At 40.4% G+C, this 23,567-nt stretch overlaps 1 protein-coding gene across 3 annotated transcripts in view; it reads right to left on the minus strand.

Moving 5' to 3' along the window:
- PROKR1 (prokineticin receptor 1) overlaps positions 1–23,567 on the minus strand; it is a 75,794-nt gene that overhangs the window by 18,858 nt on the left and 33,369 nt on the right. Inside the window, exon 6 of one of the 3 annotated variants that reach the window (XR_010149110.1) lies at positions 4,138–7,049. The exons of the other annotated variants lie outside the window; for them this stretch is intronic. The gene's annotated coding sequence lies outside the window, so the exon portion shown is untranslated. Of the gene's footprint in view, positions 1–4,137; positions 7,050–23,567 lie in introns of those variants that run through there. 3 annotated transcript variants of the gene reach the window in all.

Genomic DNA, 23,567 nt, shown 5'->3' on the forward strand with positions numbered 1-23,567 from the left:
AGGGAGCCACACAGGTGTGTGAATGCCAAGAGGTGGAACCACTGGAGGCTAACATGGAGGTCATCTTGGAGGCTGACTACCACACAGAACTTAGAATTTTCCTTTTCCACTTCAAAGATCTGGCAGGAAATGGTAGTTGAGGCTAACAATGAATTTAGCCACAATGAAGATACGTTTGACCTTCAGTGTAGGGAGGTGGTGGATAACTTCTCGGGACAGAGTCAGGAAGGGCATAACCGGGGTGATTTATTGGCCTAGCACCTCCTTAGGGGAAGTGGAATAATGGGAGTGGATGCAGTCTGTCAGGCTCTCTGCACTGCAAGCCCTGCTGGGGACTCATTAGAACGGTTTGGGTGACTGCATGTTATTTTCTGTCCCTCCCCACCTCCTCCTCTATCTGGGAAACAAGCATCTGTCTGGGGCCCTCTGAGGAGTTAATCCTATTAGAATTTTAATGATTTGTCTCTGTGACAGAGTTAAACCAGGGCTAACTTGGCTTAAAGCAAAATCTGGCACTTTTTTTTTTTTTTTTAAGAAAGGAAAACAAAATCTGATCCTGGCACATGCCTCTAATCCAACCCTTGGGGAGGCCAAAGCAGGAGATTCACTTGAGCCCAGGAGTTTGAGACCAGCCTAGGCAACATAGTAGGATCTGTCTCTAAAAAAAATACAAAAATTAGTAAGGCGTGGTGGAGCACGCCTTTAGTCCCAGCTACTCTGAGGTAAGAGAATCACTTGAGCTTGGGAGGTCAAGGCTGCTGTGAGCTGTGATGGCATCACTGCACTCCTGCCTGGGGGTGACAGAGCAAAACCATCTTTCTCTCCCCCCCCCGCCCCCACACACACAATCTGGAACTCCATTGATAAAATTGTTTAACTTGTTGCCCTAAGGATGCCAAAAGCCTGGAAATTTTCTCTGTGATTAGATTCTGTGGGCACAAGAGTCAGAAGTGCCTTGCCTCACCCTGCCCACAGAGAGATCCATAATATCTGAGAGATTTTGCTATCCCAGGGAGTCCTGGCCACACGTGATCAAAATAACTGGTTTGGGAAGTACTTCCTTTGCAGAGGTTCATCCACTCTAAATGATATCCATGGGCTACTTTGGATTTTTTTCTTTCCTATTCCACCGGCAAGAATCATCCCAAAGGCCTTTTGAGTTCTCGCTTTTTCATCATTTTATTCTATAATTATGCCCCTTGGGTTCAGACGTGGACATTTTTAACATCTTAGGGCTTAGGGCTTTTCTTCAGCCATGCAAGTCCTGTTGCATGTGTCAACTCTAATACCTCAGAGAAACTCGATTCAAGGAGGGCCTTAGAGGTCATTCGGTGAACATGCATGTTGAGAAAGGAGCCAACAGATTTTCAAACGGGGAAACTACCGGCCCAATGTACCGGTGGATTTCAGAGCTCGCATAAGAATCCCAGTCTCAGAGCTCCCATAAGAATCCAGCCCCCGCCCTGCACTCCTCTGGCCCACCATGCTCACAATGCGTATCTACCTGTCCTCACTTTGCCCTCCTTTCCATGATCCTTGGCTCCAGAGTCCAGCCACAGTTTCTCCTGTCTGACAAATTTACTAAATCAGCTTATTTTCTGCTTTCATCAGATTTGTTCTCCAGCATACACTCATCTAATGCTATGAAAGAAATAAAGGATTCCTGGAAGATGCCAGAGCTGGCTTAGAACTCATCCTGCTTCCTTTTCCAATTACCTCTGCAGCGTGCGAGCCAGTAAGCTTGACTGGTCTCCCAAAGCCCACTCAGCTGATCCGGTGGGCCGCTCTCTGCTGGTCCTCTCCACTTCCCCACACCCCAAGGAGGAGGTATGAAGGAAGACTCAGATAGGTACAGACACACGCCCCTCCTTCCTGATGGGGACCCAAACACCTAAACAATGTTAACTCTTTCATTAGTTTCACTCGCCTAATTCTGCCCCGAACATATTTTCCATGGGATTATTTTGGAAGTCGGCAAACTATTCATATGTTTATCAACAAGAATAAACAGGTAATAGCTTACAAGAATGTTTTGTAAAAGAAGAGCAGTAGGAGGAAATTTGCCCTATTAATATCAAAATATAAGAAATAATGAGTGTAAATATAAGATGTACCTGGTGTCAAGATCCGGATATGCCTGGGCGTGAAGTCTGATAGCTCAGTGGAATCGCCATTCTGGAGTATTTTACATGGAGACAGTTGAGGAGACAGGTGAAGGTCAGAGACAGAGCCCACACATGGTGTCTGCCTCAGATTCTGGTCTTCCTGACTAAGTCCAGTGGTGGCAGGGCCATGGGCAGTGGGACTCTGGGAGACAGGAGAACACAGGTAGTGCTGCTTGGGGCTTCTGGTGCAGAGGGGGAAGGAAAGGCCCCTCCTTGAGAAATATGGCCTGATTTTAATGCACTGAAGGCCACGTGAAATGCCACAGTGCCCTGGCACCTTGAGGTCACAGCTTTTGAAGGCATGAGATGGGTCTTTGCTACTGACTTGGTGCAGTCTTAGGGAAAGTAGCGCAAGCAGGCCCCCAAAAGTCTTTATAAGAGGATGTGTTGAGGGGTTGGGCAGGAGGGAAAGAATGTAACAGAATTATTTAAAAACATGGATATAAACTCCCCAGAGACTCCCAGTGATAAGGGATTGGGATTTTCTGCATTATGTAGATGGAAGCAGGAGTCAGTTATCTCTGTGTGTAGGTCCGTGGTACCCTCAGTCCAGGGAATCCTGGTGAGACTGGAGTTGCAGGAGAATGCATTAGAGAAGAAGCAGCCTATACTACCTGTATCACAGAGTACAACACTTAAAGGTAGCAATTTGGTGATTCATATCCACTGTCTTTTGAGTAATATTTCCCACTATCATTCTTCGATACGGATAGTCCATGCTTACAGTTTCTTCTAAGTAAAAAAATTAAAGAGGTATTCATATATAAGACTGTAAATGTTAGAAAAACCCCAAATCATTCAGAATTGGGTTAAATAGTGTATTAGTTTCCTAGAGCTGCCATAACAATGGAGTGACTTAACACAACAGAAATGTATTCTCGCATATTTCTAGAGGCTGAAGTTCAAAATCAAGCTATCAACAAAGGCATGCTTCCTCTGAGCTCTGGGCAGAACCCTTCTTTGTCTCTTCCTAGCTCCTGGGGGTGCCATCCACCTGTGGCCTTCCTCCGCGTACAGCTGCATCGCCCCTGTCTTCAGATGGCCTCTTTCTCTTACAAGGACATGGGTCATATTGAGTTATGACCCACTCTAATGACCTCAACTTAACCCAATTACATCTGCAAATACCCTATTTCTAAATAAGGTTACATTCACAGGTACTAGGGGTTAGGATTTCAACATAGTCTTTTGGGGAATACAGTTTAACTTATACCAAGTATGTTATGATACATATATGTGTGATGGAACACCACATAGCTATCAAAAATGGGGCTGTGAGGCTGGGCGGGTGACTCATGCCTGTAATCCCAGAACCTTGGGAGGCCAAAGTGGGAGGATCGCTTGAGCAGGAGTTCAAGACCAGCCTGGGCAACAGAGTGAGAGCCTATCTCTACAAAATTGTTTTTAAAAGAATGGGATCTATGCTATTAAATGTCAGTATAGGAGGACAGTGGCTACCCTTGGGAGAGAAAGGTGACTAGAAAGAGCCATTCAGGAGGCTTTTCAGGTGCTAAAAATATTCTGTTTTTTGATCTGGTAGCTCATGACAAGGAGGTATTCAGCTGGTAAAAATTCATCCTGCTGTATACTTATGAAATGTGTACTTTTTGGAACGTATAGTAGATCTCAAGGAAACGTTCATTAGGACACGGTGCTGCAAAGGTATATTGATTGGCATGGAAAGACAGTCATGATATATTACGGGATGGAAAAACATCAGGCTGCAAAACCATATTGCAATATGATTCCATTTGGAGGGAAATGTATCCATAGAAGAAAAGGTCTGGAGGGACAAAGCAAACTGCTAACATTCACTCAGAGCGGAAAGAAAATGCAAGTGTTTTTCTCTTCCTTTCAACTATCTGCATTTTCTGATTTTTAAAATGAACTTATATTATTTGTGTAATGCTTTAACTCTCATAAATGAAAAAAGGATGAAGTAACTAATAATAAATACAGGACTCAACTCTTAGGGAAAATTATTTATTTAGATTTTCTCTCATGCTATAGTCCAAAATGCAATGTGGAAAGATTAAAGGGTTAAATTCCAAAAGTCAAAAACTGGGGAGCTAAACATTGGATACTGATGGCTATAAAGATGGCAACAATAGACACGGGGGACTACTCAGGGGAAGGGAGAGAGGGGGACAAGGATTGAAAAACTAACTGTTGGATACTATGCTCAGTACCTGGGTGATGAGATCATTCATACTCCAAACCTCAGCATCACACAAAATACCTAGGTAACAAACCTGCCCATGTACCCCCTGAATCTAAAATAAAAATTGAAAGAGAGAGAGAAAGTAGAGTATGTAACAGCTTTACACTATGTCAATATAGATAATAACTATTTAAAAACTGAGAGATAATGAAGAGGGCATATTCAAAAATATTTCAGACTGTTTTCAATAATCATATGGGGACTGATAGTATTAATATTTGTATTTCAGGAGTATTGTATATGTATTTTTGAATAAAGCAAATAAATAATTATGATACTTCCTATTATTATCTATAGTTGGAATCCAAGGGTCTTACTATGGAGGAAAGGAAATAAGCAATTGAAAAAAAAGTCAAAAACTGAAAGAAAATATTGATAAACATTTATCTGATTTCAGAGTGGTGAAGGCTTTACTATGCACAAAAAAAGCAATAGATTATATTCCAAAGGAGAAGATTGATAGATATTTCTGCATTAAAATGCAAACATTTGGAAGTCAGCAAAATCATAAACAAAACTAAAAGATAAATGTCAAACCAAAAAAAAATATGATGGATATAGCAAACAAAAGGTCAACATCCTTAATATATGAAGTAATGTTACATTCTAATAAGGAAAACACTCATATCTCAAAAGACAATGGGCAAAATACACAAATAGACAATTAACACAAAATAAATACAAATAACAATACAATGTATTTTAAAATGCTTATCTTCACCAGTAATCAAAGAAATGCCACCTAAAAACAATGAGATACCATTTTGTCTATCAAGTTAGCCAAGAACATAAACTGTAAACATGGAAACTGGATTAGTGAATTGAATTAAGAATTCAAATAAACACTGTAACTTTGGAAGTATCTTGAGCTTTTTCAGATTCTTCAGCCTTTACTGCATTCTGCCCAGAGTTGCTTTGTAATAAATCTAGGTTGATGCAGTTGATTCCACACAACCATTTTCCCCTTTTCTGATTTTAGATCTGCCTGACATTTGTTTGAGCTGCCGTCAGGAAAACAGTCAGAGGTACCGGGCCAAGAAGGTGACATCATTTGAAGTCAAGTCAAGTGTCTGAGTTCTGTGCTGACCGCCTGTACTTGAAAAGAGACATGCTCAGGAGAAGGATGAACTCAAATTACACCTAGGAGATTTTACTTTAAAATGTGTAATTAGTCTTTCATGTGGTGTATTGAATAAATTTCAAAACTTGTCTTACATTCAGATCATTTTCAAGTTGCATGTGCATGTGTATGTGTGTGTGTGCATGCATGTGTATATTGGGAAGGAGTGAAATACATGCCAAAGCCCTTTTTATTACTGGCCAAAAGCCAGGCTGTAGCAATACAGTTGGCCTAATGAAACCACCTTCAATGTTTATTAACCAGTAATTACAGAGCACTGTGAAAACGAGAGGACTGGGAATATTGAGACAAAAAGGACTAAGACTTTCTGTAAAGTATGTAAAGTAGAATGGAAGCCACCACTTAGTAAGAAGGGTTTGAATAAAGAGTTGAAATTGCTAAGACAAAAACACCACTTTGTATGGAAGCACCTTGCCCTCAACTCCCTGGCCTTTTCATCAGCTTTTTCCTTGTCGATGCTGTCATCTTATCCAAGCTCAGGTGTGTCAAGAGCACCTGCTCACCTGTGCCTGCTTTCTCTCTTTCTCTTTCTCTTTGTCACAGCATCAAATACTATCTTCATGAACAAGGATGTGTGTGTGTGTGTGTGAGAGTAATGTTTAACTCGGCATAGTACATGATGTATATATTTTCAATGTGATATAATTTGGATAGGTGTCCTCTCTAAATCTCATGTCAAATTGTAATCCCCCATGTTGGAAATGGGGCCTAGTGGGAGGAAATTGAATCATAGGGGTGAATTTCTCACGAATGGTTTAGCACCATCCTCTTGGTGCTGTTCTTGTGAGATTTGGTGCTTTAAAGTTGTGTGGCATCTCCCCGCTCCCTCTTACTGCTGCTTTTGCCATGTGATGTGCCAGAGTGCTCCCCCTTTGCCTTCTGCCATGATTGGAAGCTCCTGAGGCCCCCCTAGGAGCACATGCCACTCTGTTCCCTATAGAGCCTGCAGAACTGTGAGCCAATTAAACATCTTTTCTTATTACCCAGTCTCAGGTATTTATTTAGAGTAATGCAAGAATGGCTTCACACACACACACACACACAATGTCTTCAAGTTTTGTCTGTAGTCACAAAAGTCATATGTATTGTAATAACAATTTCAAACCATATGAAATATAAAAAACAAAATTTCTCACACTTACCTTTATTACTAATTCCACTATTAGCAGTTTTGGTATAGGTATTTTTCTAAATACAGAGTGTCTTAAAATAACCTTTTACAGAATTCATTAATGTGATATTAGCATATGTTCATATATATTTTAACCAATACAGATAATAAACTGTAAAGTCACAAATGCTCAAGATACCCACCTCAGTGCCAGAGCATTAGTTTAACATTCTAGTGGCTTACATGGTTAGTTAGAATACTCTGTATGGGCCAGACATGATTCTTTGTGACATCAGGTTAGAGATGTCTTCTGTACTGCCAAATTTGCCAATTTACTACACAAGAACAAACAGAACAGGGCTTAGGATACGAAAGTGTCTTGGAGAATCTTGGCGTTTTCCTGGGAGGACACTGTGAAAACAAGAAGGTAGTTCTTATAATGGGTTGACTTACAGGCTCAGTGGCATTGACACCAAATGGTAAAAGGAATGTGATCTCATTTTGTATGTCAGTGAAGTGAACAAATTGGGGGATTTCGTGTGTGTGTGTGTATATATATATATATCAGGGAGATTGTATATACATATGTTATATACTTCTATTAAACAAAAAAGTAGGTTGGGCACAGTGGCTCACACCTGCAATACCAGCACTTTGGGCAGCCAAGGCCGGATGGTTGTTTGAGCCCAGGAGCTTGAGACCAGCCTGGGCAGCATAGCAAGACCTTGTCTCTACTGAAAATAAAAACTAGCTACTTGGAAGGCTAAGGTGGGAGGATTGCTTGAGCCTGGGAAGTTGGGGCTGCAGTGAGCCTTGATCACACCACTGCACTCCAGCCTGGGTGACAGAGCAAGACCATGTCTTAAATAAATATATATGTTATATTATTTTCTGCAGTTTGCTTTATTTACTTATCAATGTGTATCCTTTCTATACCATTGCATATATAATGGATTCACCTCTTTCTTTTTAGTTGCTCAATGTAGTGTTCCATTGTATGGATATACCTCAATTTCTTACCTACTGGTAAATATTGATTTGCTGCCAGTTTCTAAAGATTATCAACTGTGACTCCACAACTCGTCTTCTCTAATACTTGTTATTACTAGTTGTTTTACTGTTGTGGGAAGATAGGGACCCCGAATGGAGGGACCAGCTGGAGCCACGGCAGAGGAACATAAATTGTGAAGATTTCATTTTAATATGGACATTTATCAGTTCCCAAAATTAACACTTTTATGATTTCTTATGCCTGTTTTTACTTTAATCTCTTAATCCTGTTATCTTTATAAGCTGAGAATGTACCTCACACCTCAGGATCACTATTGTGTTAACTGTACAAATTGACCGTAAAACATGTGTGTTTGAACAATATGAAATCAGTGCATCTTGAAAAAAAACAGAATAACAGCAATTTTCAAGGAACAAGGAAAGACAACCATAAGGTCTGACTGCCTGCGGGGTTGGGCAGAATAGAGCCATAGTTTTCTTCTTGCGGAGAGCCTATAAACGGATGTGCAAGTAGGGAAGATATAAATAAATTCTTTTCCTAGCAAGGAATATTAATAATTAAGACCCTGGGAAAGGAATGCATTCCTGGGGGGAGGTCTATAAACGGCCGCTCTGGGAGTGTCTGTCTTATGCGTTTGAGATAAGGAATGAAATATGCCCTGGTCTCCTGCAGTACCCTCAGGCTTATTAGGGTGGGGAAAAAACCCCACCCTGGCAAATTTGAGGTCAGACCAGTTCTCTGCTCTCGAGCCCTGTTTTCTGTTGTTTAAGATGTTTATCAAGACAATATGTGCACAGCTGAACACAGACCCTTATCAGTAGTTCTCAATTTGCCTTTGTCCTGTTTCCCCAGAAGCATGTGATCTTTGTTCTCCTTTTTGCCCTTTGAAGCATGGGATCTTGTGACCTACCCCCTGTTCTTGCACCCCCTCCTCTTTTGAAATCCTTAATAAAACTTGCTGGATTTAAGGCTCAGGTGGGCAACATGGTCCTACCAATACGTGATGTCACCCCTGGAGGCCCAGCTGTAAAATTCCTCTCTTTGTACTCTTTCTCTTTGATTCTCAGCCAGCCAACACTTATGGAAAATAGAAAGAACCTAAGTTGAAATATTGGGGGCAGGTTCCCCCGATATTTTACAAAGGATGTTTTTCATTTATTACGTTGATCAAGCTATAAGCCTTAGGATTGACCTTCTATGGTAGAATTGTAGTAGCCTGATGGTGAGTGGGAGAGATATTTGGGGAACAGACTGATCTTTCCTGGAGCCACAGAAATTGGAAAATTAGTTAACTCCTTGCTAATGAACCACTCTGCACTCTCCTCCAGTCTGCTAAGGCTTCCCTGAAACTGCTCCCCATTCTGCCAGTCTGCTGGGTAAGGCAGTGCAGAGTGCAGCCCATACAAAATGCAGACAGGAAGATGAATGGGGACTGAAGCTCAGCCCATGTGCCTCATGCCATGCTGATAGATAGCCTTTCTGTGGCCCGAGTTCATCTAGTAGAAGCGGCATCCTTTTCTAGTTTGCACAGAGACATATTAAGCACTAGCAGTGGCCCAGATTTTGTCCATTGGATCAATACTTGGCCTTATTTTAAAGCCTGTGCTTTATCAATTCAGCTTGCCAGTGGATGATCATTTACATCTCATTTTACATTCCACCATTCTATATTCACTTAAATGAAGAGGACCCAACATGGAAGGCTAGAGTACACAGTTCACATTTCTACTCGTTGTTATCTGTATGATGGTGTGAAACTTGCTTACCTTCTCTCAGATTCAGCTTTGGCATAATCTCTAAGGTCCCTTCTAGCTCTAAAACTGCATGATTCTTTGTGACACCAGGTTAGAGATGTCTTCCGCACTGCTAAATTTGTTCCAAATCAATGAAGTGAGTTCCCTGGGCTTTGAGACACAGCCCCTATCACTGAATGAGTGGCCTAGGAGAAGCCAGAAAGCCTACTTTGACACCATTAACCACACTCTCACTGAAGCCGATCAGCTTTGCTCCCATATGCTTTAGACCCTGGTGCATATTCCTGAAGATGTCCTTTGGTTGCCACAGAACCCATTCTGCTCCACCTTCTGAAACTTCCAGTGGTAGTCCTCAAGCTTGTTTTTGCAGATGAAAGATGGTTTGGGAAGATTTCAGGTTCTTCTCAGAGACCTGTTTGATGTGGACCACCTGTTGCTTGCCTGCACTATTGGCAAGCATTAGGTACTTGTCAACGTCATCCTTTGGGCTGTTGGTACAATGTCAATCTATTCTGTCAGCTTCAGGATCTCCTCTTGCAGGGCAGCAATAGCGGCTTTTGTGCACTGAGCACCTAGTGTTCCATCGATGAGACCTGGGTGGATGTTGCCATCAGTGTTGGTGGACACTGCACTAGAGATCTGAGCAAGAGTGCTTACTTCCAAATGCTCCATCTATTCTGCAGTTGCCTCCTCTCCTGATTGACATGTAGCAGCAGCACAAGCTATTTCCACCACAGCTGAGCTGGTAGGAGCATTAGTCACAGATGAAGAAAACCTAGGTTGGCTTGACTGCTTGATAGCTGCCATATCCTGGCCGTATACCCTACTGATTTTGAGACTTTCCTTTGAGGCCTCTGGCTTGCCCTGCCTGCCATAAAAATTTGTCTTGTCTTCATCTTGAATGGTACTTGGATTTGTTGCAGGAACTGATTCAGAGCTGTGGGGTGGGAGGTGGGGCTACTCTCAATCTCAGCACATGTGTTCTGGCTTTCCAGATCTATTTCAGGTTCTGGATCTGCCTGAATTTTCTGCACATCACATGGAGACATGGATGACTTCTTGGGCTGCTGCCAGAAGAGATGCTTCAAGCCTTGGCCAATCACATTAAAGTACTCCAGAGCACTGTGGGTCATTCTAGACAATTTGTTTTCTGACTCTGTCTGCTTCCTGGCCTTTGCATCTGCAAAGTAGAAAATGTGGCATTTTCTACTTTGAAAACTTTTCATTTTCTTGATGATATTTTCCCCTTATCTCTCCTCCTCTAATTAAGGAAAGACTGCAACCAAACTATCCCTCCCTGATACAGGACACTGTACCAATAGAGCAGTCCCTCCTCCATCCTACCTCAATCACACCCTGTGGTTCTTTATAACACAGTATATCTTTGATGCTAACTGTCACCAGGAAACCTTTCTCCTTAACCCAATGAAACAATAATCGTCTTTCACTAATATCTTAGCCGTGTGATTGTGTGACTAGATTATACTTGGAGTCAGTAACAGAAAACAAACCACATACACTAATTATAAAATCTTTGGATCTGTTTTTAATTCCATGCAACTGATGTGGTAAAGTGACAGAAGATGAGCTAAACACAAATCTGGATTTTGTCCTGTCACTATCTGGGTGGCCTTAAAAATGCTACTTGGCCTTTCTGGGTCTCAATTTTCTCACTCATTCAGAAAAATATCATTTGATTACCCTCTATGTGCCAGGTCCTGTGTTAATCCCAGGTAAAGAAGACATGATCTAGACTCTGTTGATAGGGAAGATAAATAAAAAGAAAGAAAAGAACAGAAGGGAGCGAGGGAGGGAGGGAAGGAAGGAAAGAAGGAAGGAAGGGAGAGAGGGAAGGAGGGAGGAAGGGAGGGAGGAAGGAAGGAAAGGTGAGAGGGAGGGAGACAAGGAGAAAGGGAAGGAAGGAGCAAGTAAATATATAATAATAAATTTTAACATAAGATTTGTGCTTTTCAAACTTTTACTTTAGCCAAAATACTATTTGTTCAAGACAAATCTAACGTAGCAGCACTGACTTGCAAAATACAGCATGGCCCCACCCTGTTGATCTCTACCACTCTCTCCTATGGCACTCTGCCCTTGTTCATCCCACCTCTGCCACTGTGGTCTTGTCATTCCTGAATCATGCTAACCTCACTCCCAACTCAGGGTCTTGCCACCTGCTGCTCCCCTTGCTTGGAACATTTCCCCCATATCTTCAGATGACCTGACCTTCATTTCATTCATATCTTTGCTTAAATATCACCTCAGAGAGGACACCTCTGATAACCCTATCTAAAATCATTTTGTGTTCCCCAGTGCCTTCCTACCTTGTTCTGCTTTATTTTTTTATCATTTATTTCCACTTGAAATTATATGCTTTTTCATTTTTATTTTCTGTCTCATCAATGTAAATTCCATGACAAGGTCTCTGCTTTCCTAATTTCTCTTTGTAACTTCTTTTATCAGGCCAGACTCATAGTAGGAGCTCCATTAATATTTGTCAAATGAACATTAGGAGAGAGACGACTAAAGGGGGAATGGTTCTGTTGAAACATTGAGATAGGAAGCTAAGTCCTGTGCAATCTATTTCCTCCCCATGTAGCCCCTGAGGACACTTTCAGGTCTAACACTGCAGGACACAAATTATTTCATCAGGAAAGAGGTCTTAAACATTAAACTTTATTTTTCATTCATTTTAAAATTCCAAAACATGTACTCTGTTCTAGAATAAAAGCTATGCTATGTGCTTGGACTCAAGGAGACAATAACATTATCTATTCTGTCTTGGAGTTTATTGTCTAGCTATAAAAAATTAATCTAAATTAATGGGATGATATGATAGAGAAGCTGGGGCACACAGAAGACAGAGTAACTGCCTGCAGGACACCTTACATTTCTCCTCCATAAAAGGGATGTTTACTTCTCAGCTACAAAGTTTACTATAAGAATAAAATGAGAAGATGGATATGAAAGTGTTTGAAATACTGCAGAACATCCTCAAAAATCCAGTGTGAGTATGATTATTCAAGATTAAATAGAACATCAGGAAAAATGGCAGAGTAAGAAACTCAGGAGTTTTGCCCCCTATGAAAGCAACAAAAAATAAACTGTCAGAATCTTTCAAAATTAACTTTTTTGGAACTCTGGAAATTAGCCAGAGATTGAGTAATATAAGAACTTATTAAAAAAAAACTAGGTAAGGGCCAGGCGTGGTGGCTCACACCTGTAATCCCAGCACTTTGGGAGGCCAAGGCAGGTGGATCACAAGGTCAAGAGATCGAGACCATCCTGGCTAACATGGTGAAACCCCATCTCTACTAAAAATACAAAAACTAACCAGGTGTGGTGGCATGTGGCATAGTCCCAGCTACTCAGAAGGCTGAGGCAGGAGAATCGCTTGAACCCAGGAGGCGGAGGTTGCAGTGAGCTGAGATGGCACCACTGCACTCCAGCCTGGCGACAGAGTGAGACTCCGTCTCGAAAAACAAACAAACAAACAAACAAACAAACAAACAAAAAACTGTAAGAACAACAAGCATTGTGGGGTTTCAATTTACCCTAGTGCAAGCCCTTCTCCCAGGCCCAGCAGTAGTCTTGGAAATAATAGCCTATATTCCCAGCACCACTGGAAGTGGATTAACTGTATTCACAAAAAATTTGTCATTATGTAACCTATCTGGTGACTTCCTGGAAGACTGCTTGAAAGCCTTATCTTTATCTTACATGACTCAATACTTACCCACTGTCAAAGCTAAAGCTGCTAACCAGGGGGGCATTTGTCAAAAACAATTATAGGCAAAAGTTTTAATCATTATTGCCAAAGGCAATGAATAATAGTTGGGCAAACAATAGACTGACCTCAAAACTTGAAAAGAAAGAATGGGGAATGAAAAGCTTTAAAACACTTCCACATATTTCTGGGAATCTAGAAAGCCACATGCTTGCCCAGAGCTGTGCACATGCTCAAGAAAGATGTAAAAAGGCTCTTACTTTTGGCTGACCCTGAGACTCTGTACAAAAAGAAAGTGAAGCCCAAGGCAAAGTTGTAAGCTGTGCTAGGCTGAGTTTTGAAGGCATGCCTCAACACACACAGAGCCCTTAGAAAAAAATGGAAGAATTTTTAGTTCCAGGTGTCTAAGAAAATCTCTGTCCAATCATTAGGTGACCACTAAGCTCACAGAACAGAAACTTCAGTTACCACACATGACAAAGAATACAGACATTACAGAATTCGTTCAGAAAAGTCACTTAAAAAGGAAAGGCCCAATGTACAACAAGCAGCAAAAGCGAGTCATCTAAGCAACCAAAGAAAAAATACACATAGGTTGGACTTTATCAAATTAAAAGCTTTTGGCACCGAAGGACACTATCTCAAGAAAGTGAAAAGACAACCACAGAATGAGAACAAACATTCGCAAATCATATATCTAATAGGGGTCTAGTATCCAAAATATGTAGAACCAGGCACAGTGGCTCACACCTGTAATCCCAGCATTTTGGGAAACCAAGTCAGAAGGACCACTTTAGGCCAGGAGTTTCAGACTAGCCTGGACAACATAGCAAGCCCCTATGTCTATAAAAAAATTAAAAATTAGTTGCGTATGTGGTGGCATGTGCCTGTACTCCTGGCTACTCAGGAAGCTGAGGTGGGACAATCCTTTTGAGGCTGCAGGGAACTATGATCATGCCACTGTACTTGAGCCTGGGTGATAGAGTGAGGCCCTGTCTCAAAAAAATTTTTTTTAAGTGAAAGTAAAATAAAATATAGAGAGAATTCTTCAACAACAAGATGACAAATAACCCTATTTTTAAATGCACAAGTGATTGGAATAGACATTTCTCCAAAGGAGATATACAAATGGCCAGTAATCACATACAAACATACTTAACACCATTAGCCAATGGGAAATGCAGAGTGGGCACAATGCCTCATGCCTGTAATCCCAGCACTTTGGGAGGCCATGGCAGGATGATTGCTCGAGGCCAGTAGTTCAAGACCAGCCTGGGCAACAGAGCAAGACCCTACTTAAACAAAGAAAAAGCAGGGGAAATGCAAATCAAAACCTCAGTGAGATACCACTTTATATGCACTAGAATAGCTATTTTTTTTTAAAAGGAGACTAACAACCATTGATGAGGATGTAGAGAAACTAGAATCTTCATAATACAGTGATGGCAAGAATGTAAAATGGTGCAGCCATTTTGGCATTAAGGAAAAAAATTGGCATTTCCTCAACTAGTTAAATATAGAATTATATGACCCAGAAATTTCATTTTTACATATACACCCAAGAGAATTAAAATATATGTACACTTATTAATTTGTACATGAATATTAATAACTGCATTATTCACAATAGCCAAAAACATCAAAATGTCTATTGACTGATGAACGGATGAAGTGAAGGAATGGAATATTATTTGGCAATAAAAAAGAATGAACTGCAGATACACGCTAAAACACGGATAACCCTTAAAAACATTACGTTAAGTGAAAGAAGACAGTCACAAAAGGCCGCATACTGTATGATTCCTTTTTTATTAAATATCCCCAGTAGGAAAATCCATAGATACAAAAAAGCAAATGGTGGTTGCTGGAGTAAGGGAGAATGGGGAATGACTGTTTGTCATATACTGAATGCCTGTGTCCCCCCAAAATCCACATATTGAAGCCTTAGCCCCCTATGTGACGGTATTTGGAGATGGGTCCTTTAGGAGGTAACGAGGTTTAGAGGAGGACATGAGGGTAGTCCTTTCTTAATTAGTAGGACTGCTAAAACAAATTAACATAGACTGAGTGGCTTAAACAACCAACCATTCTAGAGGTTGTAAAGTCCAAGATAAAGGTGCTGGCATATTTGCCGTCTGGTGCAAATGATTCTCTTCTTATAGTATCCTCACATGATAGAAATAGAGACCATCTGTCTTGTGTTTCTTCTTCTAAGGGCATTAATCCCATCCATGAGGGCTGCACCTTGATAACCTAATTACCTCCTCCACCTCCAAATACCATCGCACTAGGAATTGGGGTTTCAACATATGAATTTTGGAGGGACACAAACATTCAGTCCAGAGCAGGCCCTTATGATTGGCTTAGTGTCCCTATAAGATTAGGAAGAGACTGGTATTTGCTTTCCCTTTGCCATATAAAGACATAGCAATATGGGGTTCAGGACATGCCATCCCAAAATATGATTGCAGGAGATAAGAATATGTACTTTGGGCATAAGATTATATGGACTGGTTATTTTGATAAGCTAGACACAAGAGAAGTTCTGAAAAGTTACCCTTTTGTAAGAGAAGTTTACATGTATAAAGGAAATCTCCATTGGTAAGGGTATCTCCCTCTCTGTATCAGGAAAAATATGACTAAACTAAATCACTAGAGGCTCAATCAATGGAGAAAGTATTGACTTAAATCTGTGTAAGAAACTTTACCCTTGTTTTAAGATGCTTTTTTGGCCATCTCTTAATGAGGCATTTCCTTCGTTCCTTCCTTCCTTCCTTCCCTCCTTCCTTCATTTTTTTGAGACAAGGTCTCATTCTGTTACCCAGGCTGGAGTGTAGCAGCATGATCATGGCTCACTGCAGCCTCAACCTCCTGGGCACGAGCAATTCTCCCACCTCAGTCTCCTAAGTAGCTGGAACCACAAGCATATGCCACCAAGCCTGGCTAATATATTTTTTAATTTTTTGTAGAAACAGGGTCTCCCTGTGTTGCCCAGGCTGATCTCAAACTCCTGGGCTCAAGCGGTCCTCCAGCCTCAGCCTCCCAAAGTGTTGAGGTTACAGACATGAGCCACTGCACCCAGCCCCACACACCCTTCTTTCTTTATCTCAGAGAATGATGGTATTTAGGCCTAAAGTCTAAGACAACTCTTTGAGATCATCTCTAGAGATTTACTCATCATTCTGGGTCAACTCCTAAGTATACAGGAGGTATACATGTTATTAAACTTTGTTTGTTTTTCTCTTGTTAATTTATCTTTTTTACAGAGTCCAGCTAAGATCTCCAGAAGGGTGGAGAAGAAAATTATTTTTCCTCCCATACAGCAAGAGGGCAGCCATCTGCAAGCCAGGAAGAGGGCCTTCAGCAAGAACCTTTCCACACCAGCACCCTGATCTTGAACTTCCCAGTCTCCAGAACTGTGAGAAATAAATGTCTGTCATTTATGTCACCCAGTCTATGGTATTTTGTTATAGCAGTGAAAGATGACTAAGACACTGCTTAATGGGATGATGAAAATGTTTTGGAACTTGATGTAATTGGTGGTTGCATAACATTGTGAGTGTACTAAATGCCACTGAATTGTTTATTTTATAGTGGTTAATTTTATGTTATGTGGACTATACTTCAATTTTATTTCATTTTATTTTATTTTATTTTTAAGAAGTGTCTGGAATTCCCATCTGGAATTTATTTTTATTTATTTATTTATTTATTCAATAGGTTATTGGGGTACAGGTGGTATTTGGTTACACAAGTAAGTTCTTTAGTGGTGCTTTGTGAGATTTTGATGAATCCATCACCTGAGTAGTATACACGGCACCCAATTTGTGGTCTTTTATCCCTTATCCCCTTCCCACCCTCTCCCACTGAGTTCCCAAAGTCCATTGCATCATTCTTATGCCACTGTGTCCTCATAGCTTAGCTCCCACATATCAGTGAGAACACAGAATGTTTGGTTTTCCAGTCCTGTGTTACTTCGCTTAGAATAATAATCTCCAATCTCATCCAGATCGCTGCAAATGCCATTAATTCATTCCTTTTTATGGCTGAGTAGTACTCCATCGAGTATATATACCACAGTTTCTTTATCCACTCATCGATTGATGGGCATTTGGGTTGGTTCCACAATTTTGCAATTGCAAATTGTGCTGCTATAAACATGCGTGTGCAAGTATCTTTTTCGTATAATGACTTCTTTTCCTCTGGGTAGATACTCAGTAGTGGGACTGCTGGATCAAATGGTAATTCTACTTTTAAATTCTTTAAGGAATCTCCACACTGTTTTCCATAGTGGTTGTACTAGTTTACATTCCCACCAGCAGTGTAGAAGTGTTCCCTGATCACCACATCCACACCAACATCTGTTTTTTGATTTTTTTTGATTATGGCCATTCTTGCAGGAGTAAGGAGTTATCACCTTGTGGTTTCGATTAGCAGTTCCCTGATTGTTAGTGATGTTGAGCATTTTTTCATAGGTCTGTTGGCCATTTGTATATCTTCTTCTAAGAATTTATACATCAATTTTTAAATTGCAAAATAAAAGATTAAACAGAAGCCTCCACATAATTTGAAAAATTGGTTTGCTTAAAATTAAAACTGAGCTTACACAAGAGGAAATAAAAGTCTAGGGATACATCTCACTAAACACTTCTGGTCTAGACTATTGATTATGTTGCTGCTGTTTTTAGAAACAAATTATTCCCTAATACTATATTCCCCATCTTCATAGATCTTTATAGTCCTGCTTCTCCTGTGGGAAAGAAGGGTGTATATCTTGAGTTACACAGTTGTATCTCGGTATCCACAGAGGATTGGTTCCAGGATCCTCACAGGCACCAAAATTTACAGATGCTCAGGTCTCCAATATAAAATAGTATAGTATTTGCATATAACTTATACACATCCTCCCATATACTTTAAATAATCTCTAGATTGCTTATAATGCCTAATACAAAGTAAATGCTATGTAAATAGTTGCTATATTGTATTATTTAGGGAATAATGACAACAAAAAGTTTGTACATTTTCAGGACAGATAAAATAATCCTTTTTTTTTTTCTCAACTATTTTCAATCAAAAGTCAGTTGAATCCCTGGATGTAGATGTGGATGCAGAGCCCACAAATGTGGAGGCCCAACTGTATTTAAATTCTGATTACCTCAAAAAAGATGGGAATAGCTGTGCTAGGGCCCTTTGGCTATGGGCCAAATTCCATTCAATTCAATTCAAGTGTTTTTAAATACTTCTTTTTCCCCAGCTAAAGAAGAAATTAGGCCAGGTGAGGTGGTTCACACCTATAATCCCAGCACTTTGGGAGGCCGTGGTGGGTGGATCATGAGGTCAGGAGTTCAAGACCAGCCTGACCAATATGGTGAAACCCCGTCTCTACTAAAAATACAAAAAAAAATTGCCGGGTATGGTGGCACATGTCTGTAATTCCAGCTACTCGGGGGGCTGAGGCAGGAGAATCGCTTGAACCCAAGAGGCAGAGGTTGCAGTGAGCAGAGATCGGGCCACTGCACTTCAGCCTGGGCAACAGAGCAAGACTCTGTCTAAAAGAAAAAAAAACGGCCGGGTACTCCAACAGACCTGCAGCTGAGGGTCCTGTCTGTTAGAAGGAAAACTAACAAACAGAAAGGACATCCACACCAAAAACCCATCTGTACATCACCATCATTAAAGACCAAAAGTAGATAAAACCACAAAGATGGGGAAAAAACAGAGCAGAAAAACTGGAAACTCTAAAAAGCAGAGCGCCTCTCCTCCTCCAAAGGAACACAGTTCCTCACCAGCAACGGAACAAAGCTGGAGGGAGAATGACTTTGACGAGCTGAGAGAAGAAGGCTTCAGACGATCAAATTACTCCGAGCTACGGGAGGAAATTCAAACCAAAGGCGAAGAAGTTGAAAACTTTGAAAAAAGTTTAGAAGAATGTTTAACTAGAATAACCAATACAGAGAAGTGCTTAAAGGAGCTGATGGAGCTGAAAACCAAGGCTGGAGAACTACGTGAAGAATGCAGAAGCCTCAGGAGCTGATGCAATCAACTGGAAGAAAGGGTATCAGCGATGGAAGATGAAGTGAATGAAATGAAGTGAGAAGGGAAGTTTAGAGAAAAAAGAATAAAAAGAAATGAGCAAACCCTCCAAGACACATGGGACTATGTGAAAAGACCAAATCTACGTCTGATTGGTGTACCTGAAAGTGACGGGGAGAATGGAACCAAGTTGGAAAACACTCTGCAGGATATTATCCAGGAGAACTTCCCCAATCTAGCAAGGCAGGCCAATATTCAGATTCAGGAAATACAGAGAACGCCACAAAGATACTCCTCGAGAAGAGCAACTCCAAGACACATAATTGTCAGATTCGCCAAAGTTGAAATGAGGGAAAAAATGTTAAGGGCAGCCAGAGAGAAAGGTCGGGTTACCCTCAAAGGGAAGCCCATCAGACTAACAGCTGATCTCTCGGCAGAAACTCTACAAGCCAGAAGAGAGTGGGGGCCAATATTCAACATTCTTAAAGAAAAGAATTTTCAACCCAGAATTTCATATCCAGCCAAACTAAGCTTCATAAGTGAAGGAGAAATAAAATACTTTACAGACAAGCAAATGCTGAGAGATTTTGTCACCACCAGGCCTGCCCTAAAAGAGCTCCTGAAGGAAGCGCTAAACATGGAAAGGAACAACTGGTACCAGCCACTGCAAAATCATGCCAAAATGTAAAGACCATTGAGACTAGGAAGAAACTGCATGAACTAATGAGCAAAATAACCAGGTAACATCATAATGACAGGATCAAATTCACACATAACAATATTAACTTTAAATGTAAATGGACTAAATGCTCCAATTAAAAGACACAGACTGGCAAATTGGATAAAGAGTCAAGACCCATCAGTGTGCTGTATTCAGGAAACCCATCTCACGTGCAGAGACACACATAGGCTCAAAATAAAAGGATGGAGGAAGATCTACCAAGCAAATGGAAAACAAAAAAAGGCAGGGGTTGCAATCCTAGTCTCTGATAAAACAGACTTTAAACCAACAAAGATCAAAAGAGACAAAGAAGGCCATTACATAATGGTAAAGGGAACAATTCAACAAGAAGAGCTAACTATCCTAAATATATATGCACCCAATACAGGAGCACCCAGATTCATAAAGCAAGTCCTGAGTGACCTACAAAGAGACTTAGACTCCCACACATTAATAATGGGAGACTTTAACACCCCACTATCAACATTAGACAGATCAACGAAACAGAAAGTCAACAAGGATACCCAGGAATTGAACTCAGCTCAGCACCAAGCAGACCTAATAGACATCTACAGAACTCTCCACCCCAAATCAACAGAATATACATTTTTTTCAGCACCACACCACACCTATTCCAAAATTGATCACATACTTGGAAGTAAAGCTCTCCTCAGCAAATGTAAAAGAACAGAAATTATAACAAACTATCTCTCAGACCACAGTGCAATAAAACTAGAACGCAGGATTAAGAATCTCACTCAAAACTGCTCAACTACATGGAAACTGAACAACCTGCTCCTGAATGACTACTGGGTACATAACGAAATGAAGGCAGAAATAAAGATGTTCTTTGAAACCAACGAGAACAAAGACACAACATGCCAGAATCTCTGGGACACATACAAAGCAGTGTGTAGAGGGAAATTTATAGCACTAAATGCCCATAAGAGAAAGCAGGAAAGATCCAGAATTGACACCCTAACATCACAATTAAAAGAACTAGAAAAGCAAGAGCAAACACATTCAAAAGCTAGCAGAAGGCAAGAAATAACTAACATCAGAGCAGAACTGAAGGAAATAGAGACACAAAAAACCCTTCAAAAAATTAATGAATCCAGGAGCTGGTTTTTTGAAAGGATCAACAAAATAGATAGACCACTAGCAAGACTAATAAAGAAAAAAAGAGAGAAGAATCAAATAGACTCAATAAAAAATGATAAAGGGGATATCACCACCGATCCCACAGAAATACAAACTACCATCAGGGAATACTATAAACACCTCTACGCAAATAAATTAGAAAATCTAGAAGAAATGGATAAATTCCTTGACACATACACTCTCCCAAGACTAAACCAGGAAGAAGTTGCATCTCTGAATAGACCAATAACAGGAGCTGAAATTGTGGCAATAATCAATAGCTTACCAACCAAAAAGAGTCCAGGACCAGATGGATTCACAGCCAAATTCTACCAGAGGTACAAGGAGGAACTGGTACCATTCCTTCTGAAACTATTCCAATCAATAGAAAAAGAGGGAATCCTCCCTAACTCATTTTCTGAGGCCAGCATCATCCTGATGCCAAAGCCAGGCAGAGACACAACCAAAAAAGAGAATTTTAGACCAATATCCTTGATGAACACTGATGCAAAATTCCTCAATAAAATACTGGCAAACTGAATCCAGCAGCACATCAAAAAGCTTATCCACCATGATCAACTGGGCTTCAGCCCTGGGATGCAAGGCTGGTTCAATATACGCAAATCAATAAATGTAATCCAGCATATAAACAGAATCACAGACAAAAACCACATGATTATCTCAATAGATGCAGAAAAGGCCTTTGACAAAATTCAACAATGCTTCATGCTAAAAACTGTCAATAAATTAGGTATTGATGGGACATATCTCAAAATAGTAAGAGCTATCTATGACAAACCCACAGCCAATATCATACTGAATGGGCAAAAACTGGAAGCATTCCCTTTGAAAACTGGCACAAGACAGAGATGCCCTCTCTCACCACTCCTATTCAACATAGTGTTGGAAGTTCTGGCCAGGGCAATTAGGCAGGAGAAGGAAATAAAGGGTATTCAATTAGGAAAAGAGGAAGTCAAATTGTCCCTGTTTGCAGAGGACATGACTGTATATCTAGAAAACCCCATTGTCTCAGCCCAAAATCTCCTTAAGCTGATAAGCAACTTCAGCAAAGTCTCAGGATACAAAATCAATGTACAAAAATCACAAGCATTATTATACACCAACAACAAACAAACAGAGAGCCAAATCATGAGTGAACTCCCATTCACAACTGCTTCAAAGAGAATAAAATACCTAGGAATCCAACTTACAAGGGATGTGAAGGACCTCTTCAAGGAGAACTACAAACCACTGCTCAAAGAAATAAAAGAGGATACAAACAAATGGAAGAACATTCCATGCTCATGGGTAGGAAGAATCAATATCATGAAAATGGCCATACTGCCCAAGGTAATTTACAGATTCAATGCCATCCCCATCAAGCTACCAATGACTTTCTTCACAGAATTGGAAAAAACTACTTCAAAGTTCATATGGAACCAAAAAAGAGCCTGCATCGCCAAGTCAATCCTAACCCAAAAGAATAAAGCTGGAGGCATCACACTACCTGACTTCAAACTATACTACAAGGCTACAGTAACCAAAACAGCATGGTACTGGTACCAAAACAGAGATATACATCAATGGAACAGAACAGAGCCCTCAGAAATAACACTGCATATCTACAACTATCTGATCTTTGACAAACCTGAGAAAAACAAGCAATGGGGAAAGGATTCCCTATTTAATAAATGGTGCTGGGAAAACTGGCTAGCCATATGTAGAAAGCTGAAACTGGATCCCTTCCTTACACCTTATACAAAAATCAATTCAAGATGGATTAAAGACTTAAACGTTAGACCTAAAACCATAAAAACTCTAGAAGAAAACCTAGGCATTACCATTCAGGACATAGGCATGGGCAAGGACTTCATGTCTAAAACACCAAAAGCAATGGCAACAAAAGCCAAAATTGACAAATGGGATCTAATTAAACTAAAGAGCTTCTGCACAGTAAAACAAACTACCATCAGAGTGAACAGGCAACCTACAAAATGGGAGAAAATTTTCACAACCTACTCATCTGACAAAGGGCTAATATCCAGAATCTACAATGAACTCAAACAAATTTACAAGAAAAAAACAAACAACCCCATCAAAAAGTGAGCGAAGGACATGAACAGACACTTCTCAAAAGAAGACATTTATGCAGCCAAAAAACACATGAAAAAATGCTCACCATCACTGGCCATCAGAGAAATGCAAATCAAAACCACAATGAGATACCATCTCACACCAGTTAGAATGGCAATCATTAAAAAGTCAGGAAACAACAGGTGCTGGAGAGGATGTGGAGAAATAGGAACACTTTTACACTGTTGGTGAGACTGTAAACTAGTTCAACCATTGTGCAAGTCAGTGTGGCGATTCCTCAGGGATCTAGAACTAGAAATACCATTTGACCCAGCCATCCCATTACTGAGTATATACTCAAAGGACTATAAATCATGCTGCTATAAAGACACATGCACATGTATGTTTATTGCGGCATTATTCACAATAGCAAAGACTTGGAACCAACCCAAATGTCCAACAA

This window comes from Pan troglodytes, chromosome 12 (genome assembly GCF_028858775.2).
Source record: "Pan troglodytes isolate AG18354 chromosome 12, NHGRI_mPanTro3-v2.0_pri, whole genome shotgun sequence".
Classification (NCBI taxonomy): domain Eukaryota; kingdom Metazoa; phylum Chordata; class Mammalia; order Primates; family Hominidae; genus Pan; species Pan troglodytes.